The sequence below is a fragment of the Oncorhynchus mykiss genome, chromosome 9 (assembly GCF_013265735.2).
Source record: "Oncorhynchus mykiss isolate Arlee chromosome 9, USDA_OmykA_1.1, whole genome shotgun sequence".
Classification (NCBI taxonomy): Eukaryota; Metazoa; Chordata; class Actinopteri; order Salmoniformes; family Salmonidae; genus Oncorhynchus; species Oncorhynchus mykiss.
The window spans coordinates 21,877,134-21,899,355 of record NC_048573.1 but is presented as its reverse complement, the minus strand read 5'-3'; the positions used below and the strand labels follow the sequence as shown (position 1 = coordinate 21,899,355).

At 40.8% G+C, this 22,222-nt stretch overlaps 1 protein-coding gene across 38 annotated transcripts in view; it reads right to left on the bottom strand.

The window, feature by feature from the left end:
* Positions 1-22,222, bottom strand: part of LOC110531736 (receptor-type tyrosine-protein phosphatase delta) — a 595,272-nt gene that overhangs the window by 290,948 nt on the left and 282,102 nt on the right. For all 38 annotated transcript variants that reach the window (XM_036987567.1, XM_021615095.2, XM_036987574.1 and 35 more), the window contains exon 8: positions 13,364-13,411. The gene's annotated coding sequence lies outside the window, so the exon portion shown is untranslated. The remainder of the gene's footprint in view (positions 1-13,363; positions 13,412-22,222) is intronic.

Here is a 22,222-nt window from a genome sequence, read left to right as displayed (position 1 = left end):
TACAAAAATAATTTTTACGTTCAAATGGCTCTCCTGTGAAGTAGTGACGGGCGACATATGCCTAGTTTCCTGAAACTTATCACATTTTGATATTGAATGGACTGGACATTATGTGAGGTTAGCAGTAGTGAGGTTAACTAAGGGCCAATGAATCTTCCATGGGTATGATGCAACAACACTCAGTTTGCATTGCAAGAATGTTTTCATTATCAACAATGTTGACAATTTGAAACAGTCAGTGTAGGATTTATCGCAGTGTATGAAGAATGTAGTTTCCCGCGAAAACTACCGGATACTGGTTTAGAATACATTTGATTGAATACCATTATCAAAAGGTGGAGGGTTGGGGTCTTGTTAGCACTACATATCAAGTTGGCAGAAGTTACACTCTATTTTTCCAGGAGTGATGGCAAAGATCACATGACAGTACCTGGCGAATGACGGGCTGTGCTATTTAAATCATCCATCCCAAGATTACACATTATTTAAACTGCTGAACTTGAAGAATCCATGATAGGCCTATGTCACTGTCTCGCCCTGACCCATTTTCATATACAAGCTATACATTATCGATAGACATTATATTTCCCTTGTTTTGAGTCAAGAATCAATGGGTAAATTCAGTATGAAAAGTTCACTAACGCTTCAAAAACATGAATTTCTATATTTTCTAAGCACATTTCTATGTATTCATTGTTGGACAAATTATATTTTTCTCAAAATGAGGGGTGGCAATTTGCTCTTGGCCATTCAACTCCAACTTTAATTTAGGTTTGAAAAGATTTATTTTGGAGACATTGTTAGGCTAATGTAAATTTTTGAAGGTGGAAAGGAGAGACTACCGCTGGCTTTACTTTGATGAGGTGTTAATATCTAATATCAAGAGCAGATAAGACCCTTATTAACCCAAGTATTCTCGTTAGAGGGAGGGGCTTATCACACAGAGAAGACGAAAGCAAGATGTGGAATTAATATGACTGGCTTTGGCTTTGCTGCATGTCCTAAAGCTTTATGGTTGAGGTCAACTTCATTTTGAGAATTCGATAGGGGGAAAGCTTGCAAGACAAGCCACACTGACGCTGTTTGAAAGATCTAATTCAGCCCCCAACTTTCATCAACTTTCACAACATCCAATCCATATACCATTTTAACTGGTGCCCAAAAGCTCAATTAGTAGACATTTTCAGTAGCCAAGTGCCCTTGGTTTGTTTGTTACACACTATAGTGACTGTGGTTGAATCGAGTGTTTACAAGGTTAAGGTTCAGAATTTGTTTTTAAGGAATGTTGTGGTCTGATGTGTTTGTTGGGTTTTAATATCAGCACAGATACAACCAAAGCTGTGGAGGATCATTGCTATATTTCCATGGTGTCCTCAATGCATACCAAGGAACACTGATTATATATATTTTTTTTGAAAAGATCATAAAATATGAATTTCCTTCTCACACATAACAGTTTAAAGTTGTGAACGCTCAATATGTTAGGTTAACTCAATCTCATGTAAAATGTATGAAGTAGTGATACATAAATATGCACAATGTGGATCTGGGAACTGTACTGCTCAAGGCTAAGGCTTGAAATAGACTGGACGGCATTTGCCCTATTTGGCATCATCAGTCTTAACATCTAAGGACCACATTTTCAAAGTGGTTCCACATGCACAAAGTTAGAAACATACTAACGCATCTTTTTTTCTAAACATCAATTTGATCTTTTGTTTGTCCTTTTGAATATTTTTGTATATTTCACTTCCTCTTGAAACTATCTAGTGTAGTAAGACAGGTGAGAAGAAACACACACACACACGCGCGCGCGCGCACGATGCACGCGCACACACACACACACACAATGCAAAAACATGACACATGTTTTAATGACAACTGACAATTCACTAGTCATTCACTAATAAATAATCTTATTGGGACTATCAAAAATCACCAAGTAAGCACACTGGTAGAGCACCAGCAATCAATGCTTTAAGACAAAGAAGAATGAGCCCAGGGCTTGATAAATGTTGAGCCATTGACATATCGATTGAGTCAGTACACAAACACTCACCCTAAACAAGTCAGAAAACACCCTGGGCGCCAGCACTATACGTCCCATCGATTTCTGTTCTGGCTCAACATAGATTATGCTGCACTTAGACCTTTAATTCCCTCTCAAGCAAAGTCATTACACAGGCAAATGTTTAATTAAGCAATCACTGTGGTGTAATCTCAATAATCCAGTATCTGAATGTGGGCCAGACTGGCACCATCCTGCCTGTCCCTTTCCTTTTGTGGAAAAATAGGGGAGGTATTAGTTAGCTATAGCCAATAATGTAGCGCTAAAGAACAGTGGGAGAAATGCCCACCACCAAGTATGACTCCTGTAAAAGGCATAAGGGAGGTATCACCTTTTTGTTGGATTATTTTTTTTCTTTAGCACTTTGCCTTACATTGCATGTAAGTAAACAGTAACTAAACAGTAATAACAGCTAGGTATAACAGCGACTTGAGGCTAAGTGTTCAATTATTTAAAAATTGGGTAAAGATAGACTGGCAAAGATATTCCAAAAGTCCACTATTGAACCTCACAAAGGTACCTCACCGCATCCACGCTGACAATCCAACAACTGTGCCACATAGGCTAAAATAGACCTGAAATCCGCACCATTCCCAGAATGGTGCACTAATTAAAAGCCTGCTTCAAGGATTTTCAGCAGATTCAGGCAGGTGTTCATGGTTGACTTATTTTTCAGCCAAAGGAAGACCGTTTTTAGGGGCAAGGATCGAGACAGGTGTTTCTGAAAAAATGTTGAGCTCTTGTTCACCCCTCCACGCCTCCATGCACAAGGGCTACAATTCATTAAGTCTGGTTTTTTTGGATGATTTGGCTTTCCAAACTGTCCTCAACTGGACACACCTTGGCATTATTCCTCACCCTAAACTGTCTGTCAGTTAGTGGAAGACAGCTTGTCACACATAATATGGGTGTCACGACTGCTAGAGGAGGACAAGTGCCTATAAATGGCCACTGTTGCTCATCTCAAAGTTAAGTGCATGATTTCAAATTACAGTGATCTTTCTTCATTCATATCAAAAGTGCGATCAGTACTTTCTGAAACCAATGGCAATAAATTCAATAGGCAAATATGTGCAACATCTATGATGTATGTTCAACGTAGTCAGCAGTGGTGGACTTAGGTATAGGCGACATGGGCAACATGAGGTTGGCGGCACGAGGCGTCCGCACAATTTTGGGGGGAATGGTAACATTTGCGTGATCGGTTTTCTATCACTCAATTGCACGTCACGTCAATGATATCATGTCACCGTGTGGGACTGTGGGTCAATTAACATTATCGTAGTGGGCGCCCCGATTCTAGTTTGTGAGCTAGGCAGGCTACTGCCTGGGAAGGTCTCCCACTCAGAAGTACGAGATGGGGAGGGGGTAGGTTGAAATAGAGCATCAAATGTTCAACGTAGTGAGGGTATATTTGAATAAGTTTGAGCCACTTAGTGTACAATTCTTTCAGAGGCAGGACATGAATCAAATCCAGAATATACTCACACATGATATTCTTCAAAATCCTCCACATTATCAGAATCTGAGTAGATTATACCCTTTACGTATTACTTCACAGTTATCTCTCAGAATAACAGAACAAAAAAGTCTGAATTTCTTTAGTTCCAAGTTCCAAAAAGTGACAAAAACAATTAAGCAGTATGCTAATCATGATTGAATTCAGAGTTGGTTGTTTGTTCTTTGTCATTGTGTTCACAATCAGCAATATAAATCAGAATGAGAATCAGAAGACAAAGCCGACTATTAAACAGATAACATTGGAAATCATTTGTCAATTCACAATGCAACGAGTCAAATAAAGCTAGGCGATATCTAAATGAGGAAAGAGTATTCCTACAGCAGATAAACAAAGGCAATTATAATCGTGTCCTGTTCAGAATATTTGGGCGAGCAATAAAAAAATGACGATTCTGCGGCAGAAGATAATTAACTTTTGACACTTTTCTGTGGGAACGAGCCAAAAAATATGTTTCTGTCAGGGTTGGGGGGTGGTGATGGGGGGGTGGAGGACTGAAGACACCCAGTGGTGGCAATCGTATTATCAGAGTTGCTGAAGTAGAACTCAACAGATATAATTATCATGGATGATTCAACTTATATGGTAATTACGGTATTAGAATAAATGGGAACATGGCAGCAAGTGACCTAAAAAAAAGAAATCTGCTGGCAGAACAAAGACAAGTGTGATTTGTATTATAATAAAAAAAATTAAAACGTCAGTTTCTAATCTTTGCCACCTCTCTGAGAGAGGCTGTGGCTTCAGATGAGCAGCAATCATTACACATTGGCAACCCTCCCCTATTCACATCTCTGGCGTAATCCCAATGTTCGCTGGAGTCTGAGATACCGCTTATCAGTCATTTGAAGTTTTGAGTTGCAAACATTGAAGTTATTTTCTGATGCCGGGCATGCTCGCTTGTCAGGGGGATGTTCCAGCTTAGAACACTGCATAGGAATAAAGCATGTGGCACTGAGATATTTTGAATATGAATGCCGGCTTACGTTTGCAAATCTGTATGACATAAGTAGGGCTGTTGTGGTGACCGTGTTACCGCCTCACCGGCAGTCATTAGTCATGACCGCATTGAAATTCCACGTGACCGTTGAGTCAATGTAATCTCTTTTTATGCACTCTGGACATGTTTTGGCAGCAATTTGAAATGATTTATACTTTTACTTTTGAAGTATATTTTTGCAATTACATTGACTTTTGATACTTAACTATATTTAAAACCAAATACTTTTAGATTTTTATTCAAGTAGTATTTTACTGGGTAACTTTCACTTTTACTTGAGTCATTTTCTATTAAGCTATCTTTACATTTACTCAAGTATGACAATTGGGTACTTTTTAAACCACTGTGTAAAACATGGTTGTTGTGGATGTTGTTTCAAAGCCTAACACAACGAAAAGGACAGTGCTTTCTAAGGTGATGATTAATTCAAAACCCCCATACACATATTAGAGCTTATGCATATGCATAAGGAGCCCCCCCCATCAAAAAAAAGAAATACAAAAAAATACAACTGAATTAATAGTATGACTGTGACGTTACACAATACACAGCCTACCGCATATTCTGCTTGGCAGCAAAACATAGAACAAAACTGATTTAAGATGTCTTTCGTATATAATTGGTCTAGCCTACACAAATTAGAGTAATTACCATTGAGTGTGGACTGTTTTTTCATGCATGCTGGATGGACTGGTTACCTTATGCTACACTCCAAAATGTATATCAATGTGTCTGGGGGAGAACGTATAGCCCTAGGCGATGCTGTTGGCTCATTTATTGTGCAGGGCGGCTTACAGTTAGCCTACAATTAGTGAATTTGTATTATATTTTTTATATTTTCAAAATGAATTGGGTGACACATTACCTTTAGCCATACAGAATATCTCACCACCATGCGTTTCCATCTCCTCCTCTTTCTCCTTTACTCCTTTCTCGAGCACGCAGACGGGCTGTCGAGTTTAGTGAAAGATGTTTAATTGCTATCGATGTTCCCGAACACATTTCACTTGGTTTCCCAGATAAAGCCCTGGGTAGCTGCAGGAACAAGGTTGCAGAGGTTGATGTGTGGAGTGAATAAGTGTTCTTATATGTATTTCTCAGCTGCTCATATTAAGTACATGCTCCGCTATAAAAACCCAAGTAGCCAACAAAACGGACTGGTGGGAATGAGCAAGAGATGCATTCGCTATTTGAGTGCGTACAGATGACATTTATTTTTCCCCCTGCCCCTTGTTCATGCCCATTTGATAATGGTCCATTCTAAATCGAAACTAATTTGACATATTAGTAAAGACAAGATTAAGTTGAGAATAGTCTGATGGATGAACATACGATCACTCGATGAGACAACAGCTGTGCATCCTGAGGCAAAGGAACAGAAAGCAAGATTTTTTGCTACTTTCTCAACTCATCAGTAGCCTATAGTCACACCATGCAGCCCATATGGGTTTTGATTTCTAAGACATTCTAAGGCTTGTATCATTCACAGCCAATTTTGCATGGCAATAACCAGCTGTGCTAAGCATAAGCATTATACACTCAGCAAAAAAAGAAATGTCCTCTCACCGTCAACTGTGTTTCATTTTCAGCAAACTTAACATGTGTAAATATTTGTATGAACATAACAAGATTCAACAACTGACACATAAACTGAACAAGTTCCACAGACATTTCTGACTAACAGAAATGGAATAATGTGTCCCTGAACAAAAGTAACAGTCAGTTTCTGGTGTGGCCACCAGCTGTATTAAGTACTGCAGTGCATCTCCTCCTCATGGACTGCACCAGATTTGTCAGTTCTTGCCAAGGCACCTGCACGTTCCCAGACATTTATCTGATCCAACATGTCCCAGACGTGCTCAATGGGATTGAGGTCCGGGCTCTTCGTTGGCCATGGAAGAACACTGACATTACTATCTTGCAGGAAATCACACACAGAACGAGCAGTACGGCTGGTGGCATTGTCATGCTAGACGGTCATGTCAGGATGAGCCTGCAGGAAGGATATCACATGAGGGAGAAGGATGTCTTCCCTGTAACACACAGCGTTGAGATTGCCTGCAATGACAACAAGCTCAGTCCGATGATGCTGGGACACACCGCCCCAGACCATGACGGACCCTCCACCTACAAATCGATCCCGCACCAGAGTACAGGCCTCAGTGTATTGCTCATTCCTTCGACGATAAATGCAAATCTGACAATCACCCCTGGTGAGACAAAACAGCGACTCATCAGTAAAGGGCACTTTTTGGCAGTCCTGTCTGGTCTAGCGACGGTGGGTTTGTGACCATAGGCAACGTTGTTGCCGGTGATGTCTGGTGAGGACCTGCCTTACAACAGGCCTACAAGCCCTCAATCCATCCTCTCTCAGCCTATTGAGGACAGTCTGAGCACTGATGGAGGGATTGTGCGTTCCTGGTGTAACTCGGGCAGTTGTTGTTGCCATACTGTTCCTGTCCCGCAGGTGTGATGTTCAGATGTACCGATCCTGTGCAGGTGTTGTTACACGTGGTCTGCCACTGCGAGTACGATCAGCTGTCCTTCCTGGCATGTTCAGGGACCCTGGGCATATTTTTCTGTGTCTTTCAGAGTCAGTAGAAAGGCCTCTTTAGTGTCCTACGATTTCATAACTGTGACCTTAATTGCCTACCGTCTGTAAGCTGTTAGTGTCTTAACGACCGTTCCACAGTTGCATGTTCATTAATTGTTTATGGTTCATTGAACAAGCATGGGAAAGTGTTTAAACCCTTTACAATGAAGACAGGGTCCTGAAAAAGTGACGTTTCCTTTTTTGCTGAGTTTATTATTATTATTATTAGTTATTATTAGTTATAGTTGGTCCATATTAGTTTGTATTGCTAATGTATTACTAGAATCACATACTGTATATTACTATTTCATCTAATTCTAAACGTATTTCTGAAAATCAAGCTCTAAACCATGAATTTCTATGAAATAATTCCTTGGCCTAAAGAACGACAAATAGCGAACACTCAAGATAAATATTTATAGAATTTCACAAAATAGCTGTTTGGAGAGGAGATCATTTTGAACTTTGACGTTATCAAGCCTTCGCCATACAGACGTTAATCAAAGTCAACACGCAATCTTGCTTTGATAAGCTGCCAGCAATAATTCTCCCATTGAATGCACTTATATTTGCAAGGGGTTCACGCAGGTGCAATGAAGAAGAGCTGATTGCGTGTGGTGATCCTACTGATTACATTTCATATTTAAAACACATTTGTCATTATGGGATTCAGTGGTGGCTGATGTGGCGGTAAGCTGAGATGTACAAATAAGAAGCTGTTATATATGCACACTGTCACATGTTTCCTCAGTCTTAGTTATATTTCACGTTAACATTTCTAAATTATCAGCATTGTGGACTATGTCTATCACTGTACAGCGGTAGACTGACCATCTGGCATTTCAGGAAAAAGACAGGCGTTTGTTATAAATGCCAGGGCTGATTTTTGGTCCTAGTCTGCCTATGGCTGCAGACTCTGATTCTACAATGACTTCCTCTTCCTGGTAATATATTATTTGATATTCTAAATATGAAGACATGCATGCTGTTAAATCATGGCTGACAATGATAGGTCCACACCAGCCCTCATTATGCACCTGTTTGTGTGTTAGGCTGGCAGCTTCCCTCTGAACGGCTTGTCAATGTTAAATGAAACAATCATCGACTGTAGCAGCATTCAAACCATGCCGCCCTGCCCCCTGTACTGCGAGTAGAAATACCAATGATCATAGCTCAGAGTGGATTTCTCCTCTAGTAAAAAAATGCATATGAATGAATGTGTAACAGTATTGTAATGATTGTGGCATGTACTTTTCCATAGAAATTCACCATGATCTGTTAGTATATATTACAGACATTTTGAGAATAGAGAACCCAGTTTATGATATCTTCAGATCATATGTTATTCTATTTCATCAACGTGCATCTAAGACACAATGAGGTTCCTTTATACTGTTCAATTCTACATCCATGTGGGTAAGGGATGATTATCACTATTTTCAATGGTGGGTCTATTGTGTCAGAATATTTCATTATAAAAATGTGCCAGTCAACTGACAGTAGGGGTAAAGATAATAAATCAATAAATAAAAAATGGATTTGTGACCAGTACATAGCCAGCTGCTCAGAAATGATCTCAACCAAGCTGCGTGGAAATGGAATCAATGAGCATCGCCTTTTTCAGTAATTCTACAATCCATGTGTTCCAGCTGTAATCCACACTGTGTTGCTTGTGTGGTAGCGCTTATACCACACAGTGTGTTAGTGTCTATAGTGGAAGCTCTTGGCAGTAGTGGACTTAGTGGGCGATGTGTAAATTGACATGTTATAAGGCCTGTTAAAGTGACGCTAGTCTCCCCCAGGGCTGGTTGAGATCTTAGCCTTTGTGTTGATGGAAGCAGTAGCTGACAGCCCTCAGATGCTCGTTCCCTCCCAGAGAGAAAAGAGCTTTCAAAGCGGAGAGGGGGAGGAAACACTAACTGTTGCATTACTTGAAACGGGCCCCCTCTCTTCCTATCTCACAGTATCACATTCTTCCTAGAAAACGCAATGGGGATATGGATCGTCAACACTCATGACTGTATCAATTACAGATGTTGAGAGCAATGGGAAAGATCAATAGTGGTTCACCAAGAAAGACATTCAGCATTTTGCTGTGAGACTTAAATCAAAAACAGGGGTCTCTCAGGTGCTCTTATTTAAGTGATGCTAACTGATAAAAGTGTGGCTTCTGTGGAGGTTAAGTTGTACTGTATATTAGGATTTTTGCTGAAAATTACATACATTTGGGGTGAAAGATTTCTGGTAAAAAATACGACACTCTTTCAATGTGTCACTCTATTTCCTTCAGTATTATGCATGGGAAAGATTAATTAATCAAATATTAATAGTAATCAAGGAGTAAATTATCATAAAACAGAATTATTAATTCATATCACGGGACGATAGCCATTGACATTGATATAAACATTATGATTTCATGAGGGTTAAGAGTATCATAGATGTTTTTTATAAACACACTACCCTCTAAGCCATCATCATTCAGTTTATTAACCATTTTGCCTTGTAATTGGAGAGGTCACAAAATCAAGGCCCCAGAGAGTGTGACAATTGACTGATGCATGTGTCAGGCAACATCTTTCAAATTTACCTTTTAAAATATAATTAATTAATCCAGTGTTTCCCAACTCCTGTCCTCGAGTACCCCCAACAGTACAAACTCCACATGACCTAAAGTATGATCGTCGAACATCACATTCCAAAATCATGGGCATTAATATGGATTTTGTCCTCCCATTGCTGCTATAACAGCCTGCACTCTTTTGGGAAGGCTTTCCACTAGATGTTGGAACATTGCTGCAGGGACTTGTTGGAAGCAAGCCACAAGAGCATTAGTGAGGTCGGGCACTGATGTTGGGCAATTAGGCCTGGCTCGCAGTCGGCGTTCCAATTCATCCCAAAAGTGTTCGATGGGGTTGAGGTCAGGGCTCTGTGAAGGACAGTCAATTTCTTCTATATTGATCTTGACAAACCATTTCTGTATGGCCCTCACTTTGTGTATGGGGGCATTGTCATGCTGAAACAGGAAAGGGCCTTCCCCAAACTGTTGCCACAAAGTTGGAAGCACAGAATCATCTAGAATGTCATTGTATGCTGTAGTGTTAAGATTTCCCTTCACTGGAACTAAGGGGCCTAGCCCAAACCATGAAAAACAGCCCTGGACCATTATTCCTCATCCACCAAACTTTACAGTTGGGACTAAGCATTGGTGCAGGTAGCTTCCTGGCAACCTCCAAACCTAGATTTGTCTGTCGGACTGCCAGATGGCGAAGCGTGATTCATCTCTGCTTCAGAATTCAATGGCGGTGAGCTTTACACCACTCCAGCCGACGCTTGGCATTGTGCTTGGAAACTCATTTCATGAAGCGCCCGACGAACAGTTATTGTGCTGACTTGCATCCAGAAGCAGTTTGGAACTCAGTCGTGAATGTTGCAACCAAGGACAGACAGTTTTTACGCACTTCAGCACTCGGCGGTACCGTTCTGTGAGCTTGTGTGGCCTACCACTTCACAATAACAGCACTTATAATTGACCGGGGAAGCTCTAGCAAGGCAGAAATTTACCACATTGAGATTCAGTGAGCTCTTCTATAAGGCCATTCTACTGTCAATGTTTGTCTATGGAGATTGCATGGCTGTGTGCTCGATTTTATACAGCTGTCAGGAACGGGTGTGGCTGAAGTAGCTGGATTCACTAATTTGAAGTGGTGTCCACATACTTTTGTAGATATAGTGCATATTTGTAGTAGGCCCAGGACAAGCACCTAATTCTACTTTTAAACTAATCATCAAGCCCTTGACAAGTTGAATCAGGTGTTGTTGTCCGAGGCTACAACAAAAATGCATGCTGTTGGGGGTACTCGAGGACCGGAGTTGGGAAACACTGCCCTTATCCATACAAATGACCATGGACTCAATAGCCATACACATCAGAGTATGACACTGTTGAGTGCGAACGTCAGTATCAGCCTCCAATTTCACATAGAATTTTCACAGGGGGGAGACTTAGCCCGACACATGAACAATTGGAATCCAGATTCCGTCTTAGTGTCGTTGCAAACGACCTTTCGGGGGTAGAGAAAGGAGGAGGGGCACTATAATAAATACATAGAAAATGCCCATATTTCATCGTAATGTTCCTTTGATGTGACGTGAAAATAAGCCCATTTGCTACAATGTGTCAATTACAGTGTGTGAGCGTATAAAAAGCGCCGTGCCACATGGATTGGCTGCGGAGGGGTCATTCTTCAGAGGCGGATTGTGGGGAGCAAGCACAGTCGGCTAGCATTTAGATGCAGAAAGATTTGAGGGGAGCGAAATTGATCAAAACGAGGCTATGGGGTTGCGGCGTGTGTATGTGCCCATACCAGAGTGTATCGTGTGTGGGGAGATGGTTGAATAGATGAATGTTGATGCCCTTCATGAAATACACATTCGGAGGCTGATTATATTGTGCTTTGCCTGTCGCGCTGCATAAATAGTGTAGGGGCCAATTGCGGAGCCCAGAGAAAGGGACCATTAGGATGCCTCTGTGCAGTGGTGTTATGAAATGAGATGAAACAGAAAGACTTATATTAGATTACATATCCATACAGATAGACTTATATTTGATTACATAGCCATGCAGATAGGCTTACATTAGAATAGATAGCCATACAGATAGATTTGCATTAGACTATATAGCCATAAAGATATACTTACATTAAATTATACAGCCATACAGAAAGATGTACATTAGATTATATAGCCATACTGATAAATGTACATTAGATTATTTATCCATACAGAAATACTTACAGTATATTAGATTATAGGGCCAAACATAAATATTTATATTAGATTATATAGCCATAAAAAAAAGCTTGGGGGAAATATATGGAAAAGAGCAGGAACATCAACTGATATTTTTCATAAATATTTTGTTTACGATGTGCATGGGGAAATGTTTAAATCTAGAGCCTTCCAAAGCTGATGAAGAAGTTGGAAACCAACAAATATCATGCATGTTGCATAGTTCACACCACTGAACACTTACTAATCTGCCATTGGATAGTTTAAGGAGAAAATCACTCCGATATCAATCAACCAAGACATTCCAATACATAGGATATCCATTGAATAAATAACACAATTCTTCACATTATTGACATCCATTCATCTATTCTTATTCTTGAGATTCCTGGTGTCCTGCACTTGAGGAACCTCTAATTCAAGCATACCATGATTAATACACACAGGACTGCTGTCAAATAAGATCCTAAGGAAATATCACACAACACCTTGGAGAAGTTGTTTGTGCTACCAATTTAGGTCATCAGCAGTTCATGCATGGCACTGACATACAGTACTTTTGACACAGACAGCTTCATTGCATAGTTCATATTGTAGATGAATTGGGTTACTCAATATATTTATGTGTCATAGAATGTGCCTGTACTTTAGGTCATTGATGTGTCTGTCAATATGTAGTCAAAATGAATGAGATGAGTCTCAATGTTAACTCATAAGCCAGTGAGTAAAAATGAAACATTCAGGATTTGTCAAGAGTGAGGCTTCACATATAATTGCTAATTATAAGGTCTAAGGAAATCAAATGTGTGTGGAACTTTGCAACAAGAATGAATTTGGCTGGAAGGCAGGCAGGCAACTAAATCTAGTAACACTATAAATGAGTGTTACTTTATCATAGTTTGGAAATGAAATGGGAGTTTCAATGCAATGGGATTTTTCTTCATAGAAATTAGAATTGACCTTCTTTCTCTCAGTTTGCAGTATAAATAGCAACCTATGATATTATCCTTCAGCCAGTTAACATTCTCATTCAAATAACATGTCATTACTATAACAACATACAACCACTACACTCAAAATGACGGCACTTCCACTTTTCAGATTCAGACAGGTGAGCGCACACATGGATATTTTTTAAAGAAGACATTGCATTAATGTGACAAGTTAAATTGAGTCTATTTTGTACTGTATTGTTGGGCTGTCAGAATGAGTTTTCACATCCCATACAGTCTATCACATTTTCACATGTGATACAGTACAGACGTGTGTCAATGTCTACAGTCCTCCTTGTGTACAGTAGATAGAGAGACAACTATAACAGAATCCAACCCACAGTCTTTTATATGAACTGCCAGACAGAAACATACAGACCCATAAAGCACGGAGGCCTACCTTGAGGTTGAAGGTGTGAAAGTCATGGAACATTCTCTCTCCTGAGACCTGTGTGACAATGAAGAAGATGAGACGTCAGTCATGATTAAGGACGCCCGCAATTACAGAGCAGCCCCAGTGACAGTGATCGATCAACGAGGAACTCCTCTTAATGAAGACTAAAGCACCCGAGGGCTCCAGGGACCAAACAGGAAAATATAACTAGGACTACGGTATGCAGTTCCAGATGCTTCAATCAGCTTGTGAAAGCATGTTTATAGTGTGTTAGTTAATAGCACCTGTGATGCTAACATATTAAATGCACATAATTAATTGCAGTTACTAAAGCCATTTCTCAAGAGATAGTCAATTATCAAACCAGAGGGACACAATACCAAGTCCAAACCTGAACAATGCATCGTCATCGTCATGGTAAAACATTGAATAGATGAAACAGAGTTCATGGAAGGTACACACTTTCTGCATTGAGCTGTCTGAAGGGCAGAGGACAGAATAATATTCCACTCCAAACAGCAACATCAACCTATTCATGGTATCGGTATGCCCAGGCCAACACTAGCAGGTAACCTTGAAGGTGGACAACAACAGACAGAATTCATCGAGTTTGATTGAGATTTTGTGTTATTTGTGTTAAAAGACTGTCTGAACCCAAGGGCCACTCAAACAGAACTGAATCAGTTTGACTGTGATGTACAACTTTGTTTTCTACCTCATTGTTAAACTCTAGAGAGAGAGAGAAAATTCAGGCCCTGGAGGTGGATGCATGGGATAAAATGTGTTAAAATTCAGCAGGTGATTCAGCCCCGTAATACACTGAAAAACCTAGATCGCGATGGGCTCTGACTAACCATAGGGAGGTACACGTTTTTTTTGGTTCTATTTCCATAATGTATAAGGGGTAGAGTAAGGCCGTTGCCAAAACCAGACGGGCCCTTTGAGGGAAAACATCGGACTGGAGCTCCAAGAAACAGAAGTGAATAAAACAAACGACCTCCGAGAATACGGAGGAGGGAAAAAACATCTTTGAGATATGGGATAAATCATTTCATGTGTCACAGGGCGAGAGACGGAATAGACTGCAGAATGAATTGGGTGGTACAGTTGGGAAAATGTAGATCTATGGACGCTGTTGTTGGCATTCACTTCCTGGGCCACAAACTCAAGTGGCGATGCCATTTCATTTGGTGATTTTTGGAGCAAAAATATTTTTGGGTGTGTGTGGGAACCAATGAGTAGACTTAGGGTTAAGTCAATTTGGAATGGTAAGCAATTACAGTGATTAATATGAAAAGTAAAATAAGGATGCTTGGCCTGTCTACCTCAAATATATCCTGATTTATACTGTATACTGTTTATACTGTAAATGTCGAATCAGTGGAGGATCCTCAGAGGAGGTAGGGGAGGACCATCCTCCTCAGGGAATTTCAGTAAAAGTTAAAGTGCAACATTAAAAAAGTTAATAATAAACTATACTAAATATATCCACATCACCAAATCATTGATTAAAATACATTGTTTTGCAATAAAGCTCTACAGTAGCCTCAAATCAAATCACATCAAATTATATTGGTCACATACACTCGCATTAACATCTGCTGACCATGAGTAACGAAATGCTTGTGCTTCTAGTTCTGACAGTGCAGTAATATCTAACAAGTAATCTAACAATTTCACAACTACCTAATACACGCAAATGTAAAGGGATGGAATAAGAATATGTACATATATATGGATGAGCGATGGCCGAGCAGCATAGGCATGTCACTTTAATAATGTTTACATATCTTACATTACTCATCTCACATGATACCGTATTTTATTTTATATCATCTATTGCATCTGCAATAGATGGTATAAAATACGGTATCATATGAGATGAGTAATGTAAGATATGTAAACATTATTAAAGTGACATTTTTTTTAAGTGACTAGTGATCCATTTATTAAAGTGGCTAATGATTTGAGTCTGTTTGTAGGCAGCAGCCTCTCTTTGTTAGTGATGGCTGTTTAACAGTCTGGTGGCCTTGAGATAGAAGCTCTTTTTCAGTCTCTCGGTCTCAGCTTTGATGCACCTGTACTGACCTCATCTTCTGGATGGTAGCGGGGTGAACAGGCAGTGGCTCGGGTGGTTGTTGTCCTTAATTATCTTTTTGGCCTTCCTGTGACATCGGGTGCTGTACTGTAGGTGTCCTGGAGGGCAGGTAGTTTACCCCCGGCGATCCGTTGTGCAGACCGCACCACCCTCTGGTGAGCCTTGCGGTTGTGGGCGGTGCAGTTGCCGTGCCAGGTGGTGATACAGTCCATGCTCTCAATTTTGCATCTGTAAAAGTGTGTGGGGGTAAAGACACATTTACTCAGCCTCCTTAGGTTGCGCCTTCTTCGCCACACTGTCTGTGTGGGTGGACCATTTCAGTTTGTCCGTGATGTGTACGCCGAGGAACTAAACATTTTCCACCTTCTCCACTACTGTCCCGTCGATGTGGATGGGGGGGGGGGGGGGGGGGGGGGGGGTGCTCCCTCTGCTGTTTCCTGAAGTCCACAATCATCTCCTTTGTTTTGTTGAAGTTGAGTGAGAGGTTGTTTTCCTGACACCACATTCCGAGTGCCCTCACCTCCTCCCAGTAGGCTGTCTCGTCATTGTTGGTAATCAACCCCACTACTGTTGTGTTGTCTGCAAACTTGATGATTGAGTTGGAGGCGTGCATTGCTGTGCAGTCATGGGTGAACAGGGAGTACAGGAGGGGGCTGAGAACGCACCCTTGTGGGGCACCAGTGTTGAGGATCAGCGAAGTGGAGATGTTGTTTCCTACCTTCACCACCTGGGGGCGGCCCGTCAGAAACTCAAAGTGAGAGTTATGGCTATCCAACACTGGAACTCTTCCAAGTCAAGGTAAGCTTTAGGTTTTATTAATTTATTGTCACCGGAGGCCCGCTGGTGTAACTGCTAAACTGCTTGCTGACTGTGCACTGTACTGCATGATTGTAGTGGGTTTACTAACGTGTTAGTTATTGTAGCTATGTTGACTATGACGTTACTAACGTCGTCAGCTAATATGGTGACAATGTTGTAGGCTGTGTAGCGGTTAGCGGTTATTATATGAAAGTTTGTCTTGGAAAGGTTTTATCGCCTTGTCACAGACAACTGATGTGTTGTGCACAGTCCACAAGGGAAGGGAAAAGGTGAGAGGAGGAGACCGCACAGATGCGAGAAGAAATCATACAACGAGTAAAATGTTCATGCTGTTTGTATGCGACTGCTATGAAAGTGAACTGTGTTTGAGTATGATCAGGGGTGTATTCATTCCACCGATTATGTTGAAAAACATTTTAAACAGAAGGAAACTAGTTTTCAACTGTTGGACTAATGATCACACCAGATCAGCTAGATGAAGGCAAGAGTGTGTAAGGCGGTATTGAATGTGTCACTGTCTGTCACCTTGGGTGTGTTCTTATATTCACTATGGAGAGCCATTGTACTCAGAGTACACTCTGGACGTTCTGGCCGAGGAGTAGGGTTGATCCGAGTGTTCTGACCTCACAACAGTAGTCAAGCACCCAAGCTAACTGGCTAAAGTTGGCTAGCTAGCGAGCTACTTCCAGACACAAATGAGAGAACACTTCACTCTGACTATTTTACTCACCCTATCAGAGCTGGTTAGGCTGTTTTCAACTGTGCTGCTGGCAACAATTTAATGAATAAAAAAAATGCAAATGTTTACAGACACCAGTCATATTCAATGGGTGTTGCGCATTCGTAAATTAATCAGTTATTCTGCGCTTTGGCACACAGACAGAAGTGCTCTGAATTCAGAGGAGATAGCCAGAGTGAATTGACGAACGCACCTCTTGATTACTCAAAATGTTTCTCTCGACCTATGCACCTACCTACATTGTAAACTGCCATTCATAGGTTAGGTTGTAGCAACCTCATGATGAGTATAGGGAAAATTAGACTATCATGTAGTAGCCTAAACCTGCCAATGTTACATTGAACTGGGTGAATGGAACATGAATGACAGTCATTCAATACGCTGTAACAGAAATAAGGCCATGCTCATAAAAAAAATTATAATCCTCTTTAAACGTCACCGACAGCCACTGGTATACATCATTAATCATACAAATCACCTTGCTTAGTTCTTACTTGTGCACTCACCTAATGGTAAATATAATGTATCACAGTGCAGCTTTGAAGAATCTCAAACATCATTTCTCTGGCAGAGATCAACTGAACTGCTACCCTCCATTCAATAGAAAGTAATTACTCATATGAAGTGGAGTTTACTCCATCAACTTCTCTCTTTTGTCAGGTACAGAATCTTATAATTTCTAGTGGAAAAGCACAGTGATGGTGCGTACTATACTGTAACCACACTAAGCTGCCCTGTTCAAACGTGATGCCCTCCAATGCAATCTCCCTCCCCGTCCGGACATCAAGATTACAGGGCTTAAGGTAATGGAAGTGGAAGAATCAAACATCCAGTGGGGAAGAACTGTATGCTCGTACAGGCTGGGTGTCTCAGCGAGCACACACTGTATGGGGTACGTTATCTTGCCTTGAAATAATAGTCTGTAAGTTGTAAATTCTATTTACCTATGGGTTATATTCCAACGTCCACACTAGCAAACAAATTGGAACGCTGCCCAATAAATGTGTTATTTCTAAGTTGTATGCTAGTATGGACATTGGAACAAACAAGCTATTACTTTAATTGATGGGAATCCTATTTGTCCTTTTGATGCCATTATTTAGCCTCTACACCTGCAACCACTGTTCAGCCTTCCATTGCTCATCATACTGTACTTTTATTCCTCCCTCAATAGTGCCTTGCCACAAAAGTTAACCTCACCTAATTTGTCCTTGTTCAGTTTTTGGTCTCCATAGAAACTGTCCCATCATGTCCATTCAAGCCAGAGTGGCAGGGAGGGAAAGACTCTTGTCTGATCTCAAAGTGGTCTCATTTTAAATCAATTGTGAGTATGGCCTAAGTCTAACATAACTACAGTTAATTAGATAACTACTGAGGTGCTGTTGGAGTAGGTTAGGACAATGATACCCTGATGTAAGATTCAAAAGTTAAAAGGCACTTCTTCAACGTGTTCATATAAACTAGATAACAGGCATGTTGACCTAGTGTTGTATCTTAAGAGACATACTTTCAGACTTGTCAGGCTTAAACAGAGTTGTTTAGCCTTTCACATATGAATTGATGCTTATTTGTCATGGTTCTTTATTCGAAGTGAAAATGAAACATCATGCTTAAGCTCCTTTGAAACGCGTTGCCATATGAAGGTCCTAATTCAATCCAAACCAGTGAAAAGGTTACCGCTATGTGACAAAATGATGACATTTATATCATGTAGATGAATGAATCTGTGTTACACAGGGGAAACAAAATTGATTGCATTGGTCATAGTGCAACAGCATTGATTGCCTTATGGTAGTGTAATGGAAATGTTATATTTGATTCAAAAATGAAAAATGTAAACTGAGAATAAGAGTAAATCCTAGCAGCCAGTCTTTTCTGACACCTGGGAAAGATTGCCTCGGCTCAAGACATACCCTTTATTTCCAAATCACAATGCTTTATAAACAAAGACACACAAACACACACATTTTAGGCTTTTTGAGGACAGTTAGCATTTTCACAGCCCGAGGTGTCGTGCATCAGATGCTGGAGTTATCTTGAAACAAGAAAGAAGTCAATCTAGTGTAAGAAACAGCTGAATGTGATAATTGCTTCAGGTTGCAAAGGGAGTCTCGAATGTTCTACCCATTACACTGTAACTCAGCCATCACTCTTTTGTTGTAAGCCAGAGCCATTTTTATACAATCAGCCTACTGAATTCACCATCTGGTAGTTTGCTTGTTTGCATTCTTTTAGGAATGTTTGACGCATTTCACATGAACGTGTTTCTTTTGTGGTGATCTAGTAGTCAGTCGGAAACAATGTGTTCGAATGGTGCAGTCCTTTCAATGGGTAGGTCCTGCAAAATGGCAATGCCAATACTCTGTTTACAAACATAAATGATGGTATATGGCCTCAGTTTGGAGTGCCATGGAGTATGAGTATGCTTTGAAATGTAATAACAATTTTTTACTGTGTAAACCTTATTTGTCCCTTTCAAATGATGACAATAGTGATGGTTATTGTGTTGATGATCATGATGAACATGAATGAAGATGATGACAATGATTATGTGACGATGATGATGATGATGATGATGCTTGATTGGTCCTTCAAAATACACAATAGGTTGCATTCGTAAATATAGGCTTTAAAACAGACTGGGAGAGGGTGGCAGGGCCAGTAACCGAAAGGTCGCTGGTTCGAATCCCCGAGCCTACTAGGTGAAATATATGTAGATGTGCCCTGGAACAAGCCACTTAACACGAATTGCTCCTGTAAGTTTCTCACGATAAGAGTGTCTGCTAACTAAAATGTAAAATGAGACACACAACAAAACATTGTGAGCCACTCAGCCTCGCCTACAAATATATGCACTGTGACGTGTTCTGCTCTGTATAAGCAGACTTGAGACTACTGTGTATGCATACAGTTTATATCTGCTCTGTATAAGCAGACTTGAGACTACTGTGTATGCATACAGTTTATATCTGCTCTGTATAAGCAGACTTGAGACTACTGTGTATGCATACAGTTTATATCTGCTCTGTATAAGCAGACTTGAGACTACTGTGTATGCATACAGTTTATATCTGCTCTGTATAAGCAGACTTGAGACTACTGTGTATGCATACAGTTTATATCTGCTCTGTATAAGCAGACTTGAGACTACTGTGTATGCATACAGTTTATATCTGCTCTGTATAAGCAGACTTGAGACTACTGTGTATGCATACAGTTTATATCTGCTCTGTATAAGCAGACTTGAGACTACTGTGTATGCATACAGTTTATATCTAGTCTGTATAAGCAGACTTGAGACTACTGTGTATACATACAGATTCAGAAGGCACATAAATGCGAATAGAAAAAAACTCCTCAGTTGAAAAAACGTCACCACTGACTGCTTCCTCTCACAGTGCCCAGGAAAATGTATATCCTCAAGTCCAGGCCTGACAATGATGCACTGTCCAAATGGCTCCTATTGATCCCCACTATTATAAACTATAATTCCATTTAATAAGTTGCCTTCATGGTCAACAAGATGGATTTGAAGCCTGAGAGTGTTGTCAACTTTGAGTGTAATTGCTCAGTACTGAACAATGGAGTCTATTTTGTTTTTACGGAAAACAATGATCCTTTTCCCCTCTTATCCTCACCTCTTCTACTCTCTTTGTACCTTCACACATTTTGGAGAGCGCCTGAATCAGGGTGAATTTAATGATTTGATGTTAACAGTAGAATGGGTCCTTAGAGCCTCAGGAGATGGAAAAGGGAACATTTGGCTGGTGGAGCTGCTTGCCTCAGCACTTAGGAGCAGCACATTTTAAACACTCTGCTTTCACCCGGAATGGCCAACAAGAGGGACTGATGGGGGTGTGTTGACGTGGGGCACCTGGGGATTGTGCGGCCATTCATCACGTTAATGAGTCACGTCATCTATTTACCTCTAAATGTGGGAGTTTGTTTAGAAGTTCCACCCTGCTAACATGTATTTTTTCTGTAATGTTAGCTGAAGCTAATGATTTGTCCTAACAAAAACGAACACTTGGTGAGTTGATATACAGTGAATATGCATAGGCTTGTGGCTTACGTACAAGGTGCGTGTGTGTTTGGTTTATGACAGCGGAACAATTAAGATGCACTTCTCAATCTTGGTTTCTGCGCAAAGTCAGTGGTGGAAGGTTAACACATAATTAAAAGAAACATATTGACTGTTACATTTGGCAATACCAACCAGAGACACTGCTGTAGCCGTCTATCTTATTGTACTGTTTGTAATAGTGTTTTTTAGGCCTGACACGAAACACTGATGAGAAGGAGAGATTAGAATGAAGGGAGGATATTGGACAGCAGAAAATATTTTACTTGGGAATCCAAATCTGTGATATTACCATTTTGCAGGTGAGCGAATTTAAAGGAAGATGGACTGATAAATATATCAAAAGTTATTTACCCATTATAATTGGAAATGTCTGTCACACTGTAACAGCGTCTACCTTTATCAGCGGCAGGTATTGTATGGATGGTGAAATACTGCATGTCAGCCACATCTTTAGATATATTCAGGCAACAGATGTTTATTGTAGGGAAAAATGTTCAGACGTTCAAGAGATCAAGTGTAATATTTGACTAAGGTCAGCTTGTTAATCCTCGTTCACCCCATACTGTGTATGCACTTTCAACAAAACCATGATGAACCTCTTCTCTCTTGAGAGACTTCAACTGAATCTGTCATTAAACTCAATGCTTGAGGTGACTCCAGTTGCTAATTACCAGTTGTTAATGACATGGAGCACTGGCATAGGCTGTTCATACTAGACTGAACTGAGCAGACTGAAACCCCTAGGCCCCTAGGCTCATCTGTTCAGACACTTTAACAGCCTATGGCTGGCCGGCCCGGCCTTGTCAATCAGCCACTCCCTTCTCCCCACTCCTGACTCCCATCCCCGGGCTGTCACCCTCACTGTCCTGCCTGTCTGGGGTCCAAAGTGACACTGGCGCAGCATTGGCTGGATGAGCTCCACCCGGAGCTGCTCCGACGACGAAGCAGGACACTGTGGGGACGCCGTTGGGCCTTGAAGATGTCATGTTGTGACAGTGGCGGCTGTTTCAGAGCCGGGGAGGGTGATAGATATGCGGTGGCAGTAGTGGACTTTCGAGGGACTCTCTCTGTCTGTGTGTGTGTGTGTGTGTGTGTGTGTGTGTGTGTGCTCGCGCCTGTGTGTGT